The sequence below is a fragment of the Rhincodon typus genome, chromosome 3 (genome assembly GCF_021869965.1).
Source record: "Rhincodon typus isolate 14 chromosome 3, sRhiTyp1.1, whole genome shotgun sequence".
NCBI lineage: Eukaryota > Metazoa > Chordata > Chondrichthyes > Orectolobiformes > Rhincodontidae > Rhincodon > Rhincodon typus.
Window position 1 is genome coordinate 15,029,998 of NC_063334.1, and position 9,661 is coordinate 15,039,658.

The 9,661-nt window shown below is 40.1% G+C and overlaps 1 long non-coding RNA gene across 1 annotated transcript in view; it reads right to left on the reverse strand.

The window, feature by feature from the left end:
* Positions 1-4,072: 4,072 nt before the first annotated feature.
* The window catches only part of LOC125482844, a 59,094-nt gene continuing 53,505 nt past the window's right edge, over positions 4,073-9,661 (reverse strand). Inside the window, exon 4 of the long non-coding RNA XR_007261822.1 lies at positions 4,073-4,466. This is a non-coding gene — a long non-coding RNA (uncharacterized LOC125482844). The remainder of the gene's footprint in view (positions 4,467-9,661) is intronic.

Consider the following 9,661-nt stretch of genomic DNA (forward strand, 5'->3'; position numbering starts at 1 on the left):
TACACACATAGAAACACACACAGACACACATGCACGAACACACACACGTGCACCTACCCACCTGACACCTTATCCATCTCTCATCCTAATCCCACACTTAGTTTATGTATTTTCTCTTTCAGGTAAGCTGCCAAAGTGGTTTTCTTTGATGCTGGACTTTTAAAGTCACAGGATATGGCAAAGGACTGCTGTGATGAAGTAGACATGGTATGCACTATAAGGGATCTGTCAAAATAAAGTCTGGCTCGGTATTCCTGAAGAAGCTCTGAATGGAATCTCCTGCCAGGAATGTGAAGCTCTTTTGTTATAGGAAGAAAGTGGGAGCAGAGTGGCATTGTGCATGTGACTGCTACACCTTGAAAAATCCAGCCCACTGTTTCTTTCCTTCAACATATTCTTCTATTTGGAGGCAGACTACATTATCACTTGGGGTCTGCAGCAGTGCTTTACATTCCTCATTTTCTGGTCTCAGCTTAGTAACACAGTTTAATTGAAAACTTGATTATTTTCTTGCTTCAACTTTCATCGTGAATGTTTCACATCTGGTATCTAAACCAAAAAATGGCTTACCTCTGCTGGAGAAAATATACACAGTTTATTAATTCTTTATTAGATATAATTCTTGCACTATTTTTAAACTATGTTTGTCAATCAACATTGTGTTTTTCCAAGTAGATGCAAGTGTTAAATATATTATGTTAAGAATCCTTACTTTTACAAGCATTTTTTTCTGCTCAGAAGTCAGCAATCTGAGAATTGCAATGTTGAGAGCATGCAGCAGAGGGTTATTTTAGGGAGGGCTTTGATAGGTCTTTCAGAACAGGTCAAAGTTTACAGACAGTGAGTGGCAGAATGAGAAAGAGACAGACAGAGCGAGATACAGAATCAAAGCCAGGAGTGCCACAGTTAGCTGTACTGCTGGGAAGGCAGCCAAGCTACACAGATTTTATCTGAAAGCCTATGTGAGGAGTCAAGAGCAGTTGGATATCTCTGTGCTGTTAGAGTTCAGGAAAATGATCTGTGAACTAGGAGTCAGGATTCAGAAGAAGTCCTGGAGAGCTGTAATATGGCAAGATCACTGGCTGTGTGCTAGATGAGGTTGAGGGTTTTGGAAGAAGCCTGTGAGCATTGCTACATTATTACTGCTGAGACAGTGGGAGTTCAAAATCTAACTGGCAGTATGTTGCTTGGTGCAACTGAGCACGATTAAAGTTTTCAGTAAAGTTAGCTGGTGTTATACTGTGAATGAGTACTGAAGTGTGGTTATAGAGTCGAGGGGAGCATAGATCCTGGACAGGAGGGCAATTGACCAGAATGGAAGTAGTTGCTGAGGTAGTCAATGATGGAACAATTCTTGAGAGGAAGTTTCAAGCCAGATCGGCAAAAATGAAGAATTGCAATCCACTGTGAGGTTTAATGAGATTTGATGACTAATCATTAATGGGATCTGTACTGAACACATTTGCTATTTGGTATGCACTGTGTGATGTCCAACTACAGTCTATTTATCCATGTTTACCACACGATAACTCTGAGTGTTACAAATATTTTGAATAAGTTTGCATTACTGTTGTAACATTGAAAAGGGATGTTTATTGATGTTTGTTCAAAATCATGAAGTCTTGAGGCTTATTCTTTTCATAAGTCCCCTGGACCTCTCGTTTTTGTTTATTTGCTTTTTAAAAAATTACAGTCCTTACCCCAATCTAAGTTTGGCTGTCTGATCCTGCGTTGGATCATAATTTGATGGTCTGGTCTGGGATCATAATAGTGGCTTTCACAGATGTTCCCACCCATAACATGATATCAACACAACCTGTTTGAGGGGCCGGCAGGGTCAGATGATTGTGGCGTTACCTTGACAGGCAACTTCTATTGCTGTACCAGCTTTTGTATTGCACATTGGAATGCAGAGAAAAGTTCCCTTCACTTGTAAATATGACTACTTTTCTATGCATCACACATTTTTGCAGATTATGCCTCTCTGCATCTCTCTACAGTCAAGAACTATTGGTGTTTATAGATTAAACGCCATCCGCATTCAAATAAAAGCTGCAGCCCTTTAAGGATTGTTGTCTTCCAGAAATCCCCCCTTGCCAATTATAAACCTCCCTCCACTCATGAAATATGCAAAAGGAATTAATGCTAATGAGATGGCCACATTGAATTTGTTCAGGTTAGCTTTACTCTTCATAGGTGCACTTTTTAACCAGTTTAAAATGACACTTCAAATAGAATCGCTGCTTTGTCTGCTATATAATCTTTAGTAATCCTAAAATGTTTTTCCGCAGGCTTTATACTTCTTATTAACTCAACATAGAGTTCTGTCTACTTCCTGATAAACTTCAGTAACACTTGAAGGAATCTTTAGCTTCTGGAGTGAAATGCTGAAAGGTTGAGAGAGAGATTTGGCTTTGTGTTTTAAGACTGTTTTTACAATTTCATAGTGCTGATAATGTCTGTTAAAAATTCTCAAAGATGGTGCTCTAAGGCTTGCTCAAGGTGCAACTCCAGGACCTCATACATTGTAATCACATCATCCCATCATCTTCAACCACAGCCTTCATGGATTATGAAGACTTCCATTTCTCTTTCCCCAAATTTATTAATGTGATCACAGCCCCAAATTATGTTACCTTTTAAGTGTAATTAGTTTTTAAGTAAGGCAGTTATTTTTCTTGAAATAAAGGAGGACTATAAGCCAAAAATGGTTGGAAATATAAATGTAAAACTGAATTTCAATCTCCCACATTTGTAGAGATAATGGAAGCCATTTATCACCTCAGCAGAAAACATCACCTGTGAGTTATATCTAAGACATGATAGGTGGTAAAAGAAAACAGTAATAGGTAAAATATGTTTTTGTGTTTTCCCCTTCCAGGAATACACAAGAGAGAGGGGACTAAAAGCAACTGCAATCCAAGTCTATGTGAAGTAGTTTGGAGTGCTCGTTCCATGAGGCTGGCAAGTGCTACAAAAGTCAAAGCTGAAGAACATCCACTACGCACCCCTGCTCTGTAGGTCAAATAGAAAGATTCTCAAACTTTCATCAATTGCTGAAAGCAGGTTGTAATGTTGCAAAGTAACGCTGAAATGGAAAAAGTACAATTTCCTTTGGCTAACTTGCAGAACGATCAATCTCCAAACCAATTGCTCAAAGCTCAAACTCAGCCATTCAGTCAAGGTCGTGCCTATTGAACTGTATCCTTCAAAAGAATAAGGAAAAAAAGAAAGTTTAAAGACAAAAAGTTGTTGGATTAAAAATTAATATCATTTCAGTTTGATCCATTGTTGTATTTGGTAATAGGGATTATCAGGAGGTATAACACTGTTTTAAAATTAACATGCCACTGTCATACATGTAGAATTGTGGTACCCTTACTGCCAAGACCTAAATGGTAATCAAATTGCCAACCTTTACTCATTGCGACCTTGCTCATGTTAGAATGAATATATTAGCACAAGTGTATGAGGTCCCTCTAACCACTATTGTAACTAAAGCCACAATGTGTTTTAATATTTATAAGGCAAGGGTTGCTATCTTTGTTAAAACAGTGGACAAAGAAACATTTAACGCATTAGTGTGAATTTCAGTCCCAGTGATTTTTGTTAATTTACCCAATATGTGAAAAGCGAAAAGGAATATTGTAAAATATTACTAATTATTTTAACTATGGAAAATAAAATGAATTCTTTCTCCAATATTAAAAAGGCACTGCAATAACAGTTTGAAGGGTGACAACAGTCACTTGAATTACAGACAACTGAATCAGTACAAAAACTAAAATGAGCGCTGTGATTTTCACTTTCGTCGGCAAAAATAACAACAATGATCTTTTTTCATGTAAAGTCACTCATTTCAGCTATGATTTCTGCAGAAAAAATATTAAAAACAGCAGCTCTTAGAATTAGAATTAACTTTATTGTCACATGTACTCATATCAGTACAATGAAATGCTTACAAGTCTCCACTTACGGTGCCCTCTTAGGTACAAAGAGACTTTGGTACAGATTCTTAAGTACAAATTCTTCCAAATAAAATGGAAAAGTTAAAAAATAAAAATAAGTCAAGCAGAGGAATAAAGTAGAAAAAGAAAGAAATAAAAAGTATACAATTTACAGTCCTTTCACCCCACTCTGTGCACCGGGACTTGCCTCCAGTCCACTTGCCTCCATTTCGCGAGAAGGAGACTTGCCTTCAGTCTGCACTGACCTTGCCTCAAGACCGGAACCAGCCATCTCACCGCCAGCCACCATCCGAGGTCACCAGGCACTTTTCCGCAGAGTTCCGCTCTGGTGCTGTTCGAAGAAGCCACAATGCCACCAACCACCAGAGTTCTGCTTGGACACACCAACCTCCTCATGGCCAACTCTCAAAGCTCCTGCATTGGGACCCCAGCTACTGTCATCACCACTATTGCCTCCACAACCGACCTCCCTCCAGGAGGCAAGTAGAGAGAAAAAAACTAAAAAAAAAGAAATGAAAAAGCAAAATATATGTTACTATATGTACTGTATTACTCATTAGGTAAAGAATGTATACGGGACCTAAATTCCAGTAACTTTCAATCAAAAGCAAATTGCTCAGATAATTTATTTGTCTATTGTTAAATAAAACCAATTGTCTAGCTGCTGTGTTCCTATATCTGATGGTATACAGTCCTTTCTGATATAACATTATAGTTGCACTTTTGTGTGACCTCATGCTATAGAAAATTGTGCAATAAAAATAACAGGGCTTATGGAAAAATGGGGTTGGGGCAGACCACCAAAAATATCACTCAAAATTGAAACAAATCAGTAGTTAGGATCACATCGTTTAAATAAATGTTAAATTCATATCTAATAATGAAATAGTACAGTGAATTTAACACTTTACCTTGAAAAAAGTTTGAGGGGAACTTGATGAGGGAGGAGGGTGGTTTTGAGGTTGCTGAGTCATTAATGCAGGGGCTGGGGGTCATCACCATCACCCTCAGGTGCAGTTGTGGTTGCAGGGTTAGGGCGACAAATAGTTCATCCAGAAGTGGATAGCTGTGGTTCATTGTCTTCTGACTGTTTCTCGGGGGTTGCCCTAAAAAAGACATCCAGTTTTTGCTTCTTTGCCATTTTTCTTCTTTCATAAAGAAGCTGCTCATAGGGTGCCAAATAAGATCTTATTCCACAAACTGCAGTCCTGCCATGTTCTGTATTGTAATCATAGACTTCTAATCATAGCAACTGCTTCTCAATTTCCCTCAAGATTGAAGATAAAACAGAAGTGGAAAGCTCTTGTGGCGCTGCATATTTGACTTTATCTTCTTCATCTTCAGCTTCCACTTTCCCCTCAGCAACAAGTTGTTGTAGATCAGCTGTAGAGAGATTTTCACAGTGGGACTCAAGTAGCTCTTAAACATCCTCACTCACCACTTCTTCAAATCCAACTTGCTTTGCAAGAGCAACACAATGTTCTTTGATTCTTGGGAGTTCCTCTGACGGTTCAAAGCCTTTAAAATCATGAATAAAATCTGGGAGAAACTTCCACCAAACTTCTTGCAAGCAGTCTTTACTGACATCAGGAAACGTCATCAAATGTTCCTCAACTGCACTGGCAGATTCGCCAAACAGCTGTACGTTATTAAAAGCATAGCAGTCCTTAAAACCAGTAAACTAGCCACTACAAGCACTGAAGGCAGGCACATCTGCAGAATTTGCAGCTTTTTTCTTTAGGTCTTCATAAACTGATAAGGCTTTCTCTTTTGTGGTGAGAAAGCTGGTCCCAGATCACTTTTACATTTGATCTTCTATCCACACACATGGAAGCCACTCCATCCCTTCTAGTTCCTTTGGCTGTGATCTCATAGATTTTCTAATATTCAGGCTTGTTCCAGCAATACAGCTTGCTTTAGTTTTTTCTGCATTGTCTCTAATAGTGTGTAACATAGACTCATTTATTCCTGGTGCACGAACAATATTGTGTTCTTTCACTATGTTCAAAACGCCTTATAACATCTCTTCAAGTGCTACAGCCTTCCTTTTACATTCACCACCTGCAATTTTATCATCAGGCCGCTTCTTGTAAACATGCTTGTTACTTGTCTTCTCATATTTATGGCTGACGCAGTAAAATTTGCAAAAAAAGGAACAAAAGTTACAGAGATCCTTTCAAAAATCAACTGAATATGTGATGCTGACGCAGAGACTCTGTCGGCATAAACATTGTATTCCTCCGCATCCCATGACCCTTAAAGAGTTGGGGATGGAATTGTGTAATAGCCAACACATACACGCGAAAGTTACAAACAGCATTAACTTATCCATCAATTGCATTACAGCCAATTTGCATGGATGAAACACACGTTATAGCAGAAAGGACTGTACAGTATGGTGCATTTGTCAGAAAACTGCTGCTCGGCATTGAAAGAAAAATTGTTTGCAGTTTGATGGTGAATCAATTATACAAACAGAACAACAGGAGTAGGTTTTCAGCACTTCAGTCCTGTTCTGACATTCATTGAGATCATGGCTGATCTGTGGCCTAACTCCATATCTCTGCCTTTGGCCCATATCCCTTAATATCTTTACTTAATAAAAAATTATCTCTCTCAGATTTAAAATTAACAACTGATCCAACATCGTCTCTTAGATTGGATTTAGGCATTCAATTAAGAAATGATTATTTTCTTATAAATATAATCATGTTTTACAGATCAGAAATAAATGCGTTAAGAGTGGCTCAGCAAGTAACTGGTATGGAACAGCTGTTTTTTTTAATGAAGCCATGCACATGAAAATACTGATGCAAACATATGATAATTAAAAGTGCTGATTTGTCATCTATCTCAAGTGCAACGAGCAGTTCTGGTCTCCACAATAGGAGATGTGAAGACTTTGGAGAGGGGGCAAAAGAGGTTTACCAGGGTGTTGCCTGGACTGGACTGTATTAGCTATGAAGAGATATTGGGCAAGCTTGGATTGCTTTTGCTACAACATGGGAGGCTGAGGGTTGACCTGATAGGAGTATTTTCTTCTTCATTTTTTGGGATGTGGGCATCGCTGACTGGCCAGCGTTTATTTCCTGTCCCTAGTTGTCCTTGAGAAAGTGATGGTGAGCTGCCTTCTTGAACCACTGCAGTCCTCCCCACTGGGGAGGGAATTTCAGGATTTTGACCCAGCGACAGTGAAGGAACGGTGATATATTTCAACGTCAGGATGGTGGGTTTGGAAGGTGCTGTCTGAGAATCTTTGGTGAGTTTCTGCAGTGCAGCCTGTAGACAGTACACACTGCTGTTACTGAGCGTCGATGGTGGAGGGAGTGGATGCTTATGGATGTAGTGCCAATCAAGTGGCAGAGCAGACTTGAAGGGCTGAGTGGCCTACACTTGCTCCTATTTTCTGATGTATCTAAGTGACTATACCTTAAATACATTCTCCCCATTCATGCTAGATCCCCTTTTGAGGCTTAGTAAATCAGTAAAATGAGCTGGCAGTGCAAACTTTTATAATATAAGAACTAGGAGCAGGCGCTGTTAATATTGCCCCTCAAAACTACTCCACCATTTAATAATGATCATGGCTGATCTCATCTTGACCTCAATTCCGCTTTCCTGCCAAATCTCCACAAGCCTTCAACCTATTACTAATTAAAAATCTGCCTCCTCCTTAAATTTACTCAATGTCCCAACACCCACTGCACACTAGGGTAGTCAATTCCACGGTTTCATGACGCTTTACAGCAAAGTAATTTCTCCTGAGAGAAGTCATTTCTCCTTTAAGTGCGCTGCAGTACTTACATCTCTCTCTGGCCCATTACTTGTGTCTGCACATATTAATGGATGTGAAGAGCTCCATGTTAAGAACATTAGACCATAAGAAATAGGAAAATGAGCAGGCCGTTTGAGCCCTCAAGACTGCTCTGCCATTCTATAGGATTATGGCTGATCTAATATTCCTCACGTCCACTTTCCTGCCCTTTCCACATAACTTTTGATTCCCTGACTGATTAAAATCCATCTATCTCATCCTTAAATATGTACAAGGTCTCTGCCTCCACAGCTGTCTGTGGCAATGAGTTCCAAAGACTCACAACTCTCTGAGAGAAAAAATTCCTCCTTATCTCAATCTTCAATTAGTGCCCCTTTATTCTGGGACTATGCCCTCTGGTCCTAGACTCTTCTGTTAGTGAAAACATCTCAGCATTTACCTTGAAACCCCTTAAGAATCCTATATATTTTAATTAGATCACCCCTCATTGTTCTAAACTCCAATGAGTAAAATGTTGTTGACCCTTCTATTTGCCTTTGAGATGTATATGGCATTCTATTTCATAAGTGTGATCTGATGTGCTACTTTGTCACAATGGATTAATTGATGCCTGCTTTATCAGTGGAAGGTGCCTGGATCAAAGGCAGCAACTTAAATATTTTCCAGGCCTTTCACTTTCAACAACATCTCATTCTAAAATAAGAAGTGTGAATGTTTAGAGATAGTGGGAATGGAGAATGCTGGAGAATCTGAGATAACAAGTTGTGGAGCTGGATGAACACAGCAGGCCAAGCAGCATTAGAGGAGCAGGAAAGCTGATGTTTCGGGTCTGGACCCTTCTTCAGAAATGGAGGAGGGGAAGGGGATCCTGAAATAAATAGGGAGAGAGGGGCAGGCGGAAAGAAGATGGATAAAGGAGAAGATAGGTGGAGAGGAGACAGATGGGTCAAAGAGGCAGAGGTGGAGCCAGTAAAAGTGTAGATGGGGAGTTAGGGAGGAGATAGGTCATTCCAGGGAAGACGGACAGGTCAAGGGGGCGGGATGAGGTTAGTAGGTAGGAGATGAGGGTGGGGCTTGAGGTGGGTGGAGGGGATAGGTGGGAGGAAGTACAGGTTAGGGAGGTGGGGACGAGCTGGGCTGGTTTTGGGATGCAGTAGGGGGAGGGGAGATTTTGAAGCTTGTGAAGTCCACATTGATACCATTGGGCTGCAGGGTTCCAAAGCAAAATATGAGATGCTGTTCCTGCAACCTTTGGGTGGCATCGTTGTGGCACTGCAAGAGGACCAGGATGGACATGTTGTCTGAGGAGTGGGAAGGGGAGTTGAAATGGTTCGCAGCTGGGAGGTGAATGCTTATTTACTTTTCAATTCCTGGGATGATTAGTCTGATCGTCACCTTTGAACAAAAGAAACAAGGTGAGTGTTTCAAACCCAGCAACGACCAATGTTTTGAACCAGGTGGAAGGTAAAATGAGTTTTAAAACCTTAAAGCTGATTCCAACTTTCCCACTTCTGGCTACAGAAAAGATTAATCAATCAGTGAAATCTTTTAGGAAATCTGTATAATTCCGTTTTCTAAGCACATTTTTAAATCAAAGAGTTTCCAGGGGTGCAGTAATTCTAGCAGGTAGAGATGATCAAGGTCAGTCTATGACGTTTGTGCAATTATGATACTGTTTTTAAGTCAGAAGAAGCAGCATTTTCTAATGGCCCTAGAAAGAAAAACATCTTTAAGCACATTGTCATCCATCGCATACCTGCACCAACTCCAATAGCTTCAACACCAACCCCTCCTCCCTTTGGTAACCGAATCCCTCCCCCCCACCAACCCTCCCCACACCTCCGATCTCACTCCAACATGACCTTAAGAGAAATCTCCACCAAGCCAATCAGGGACGTTGCCAGGTGGGAAGTTTTTG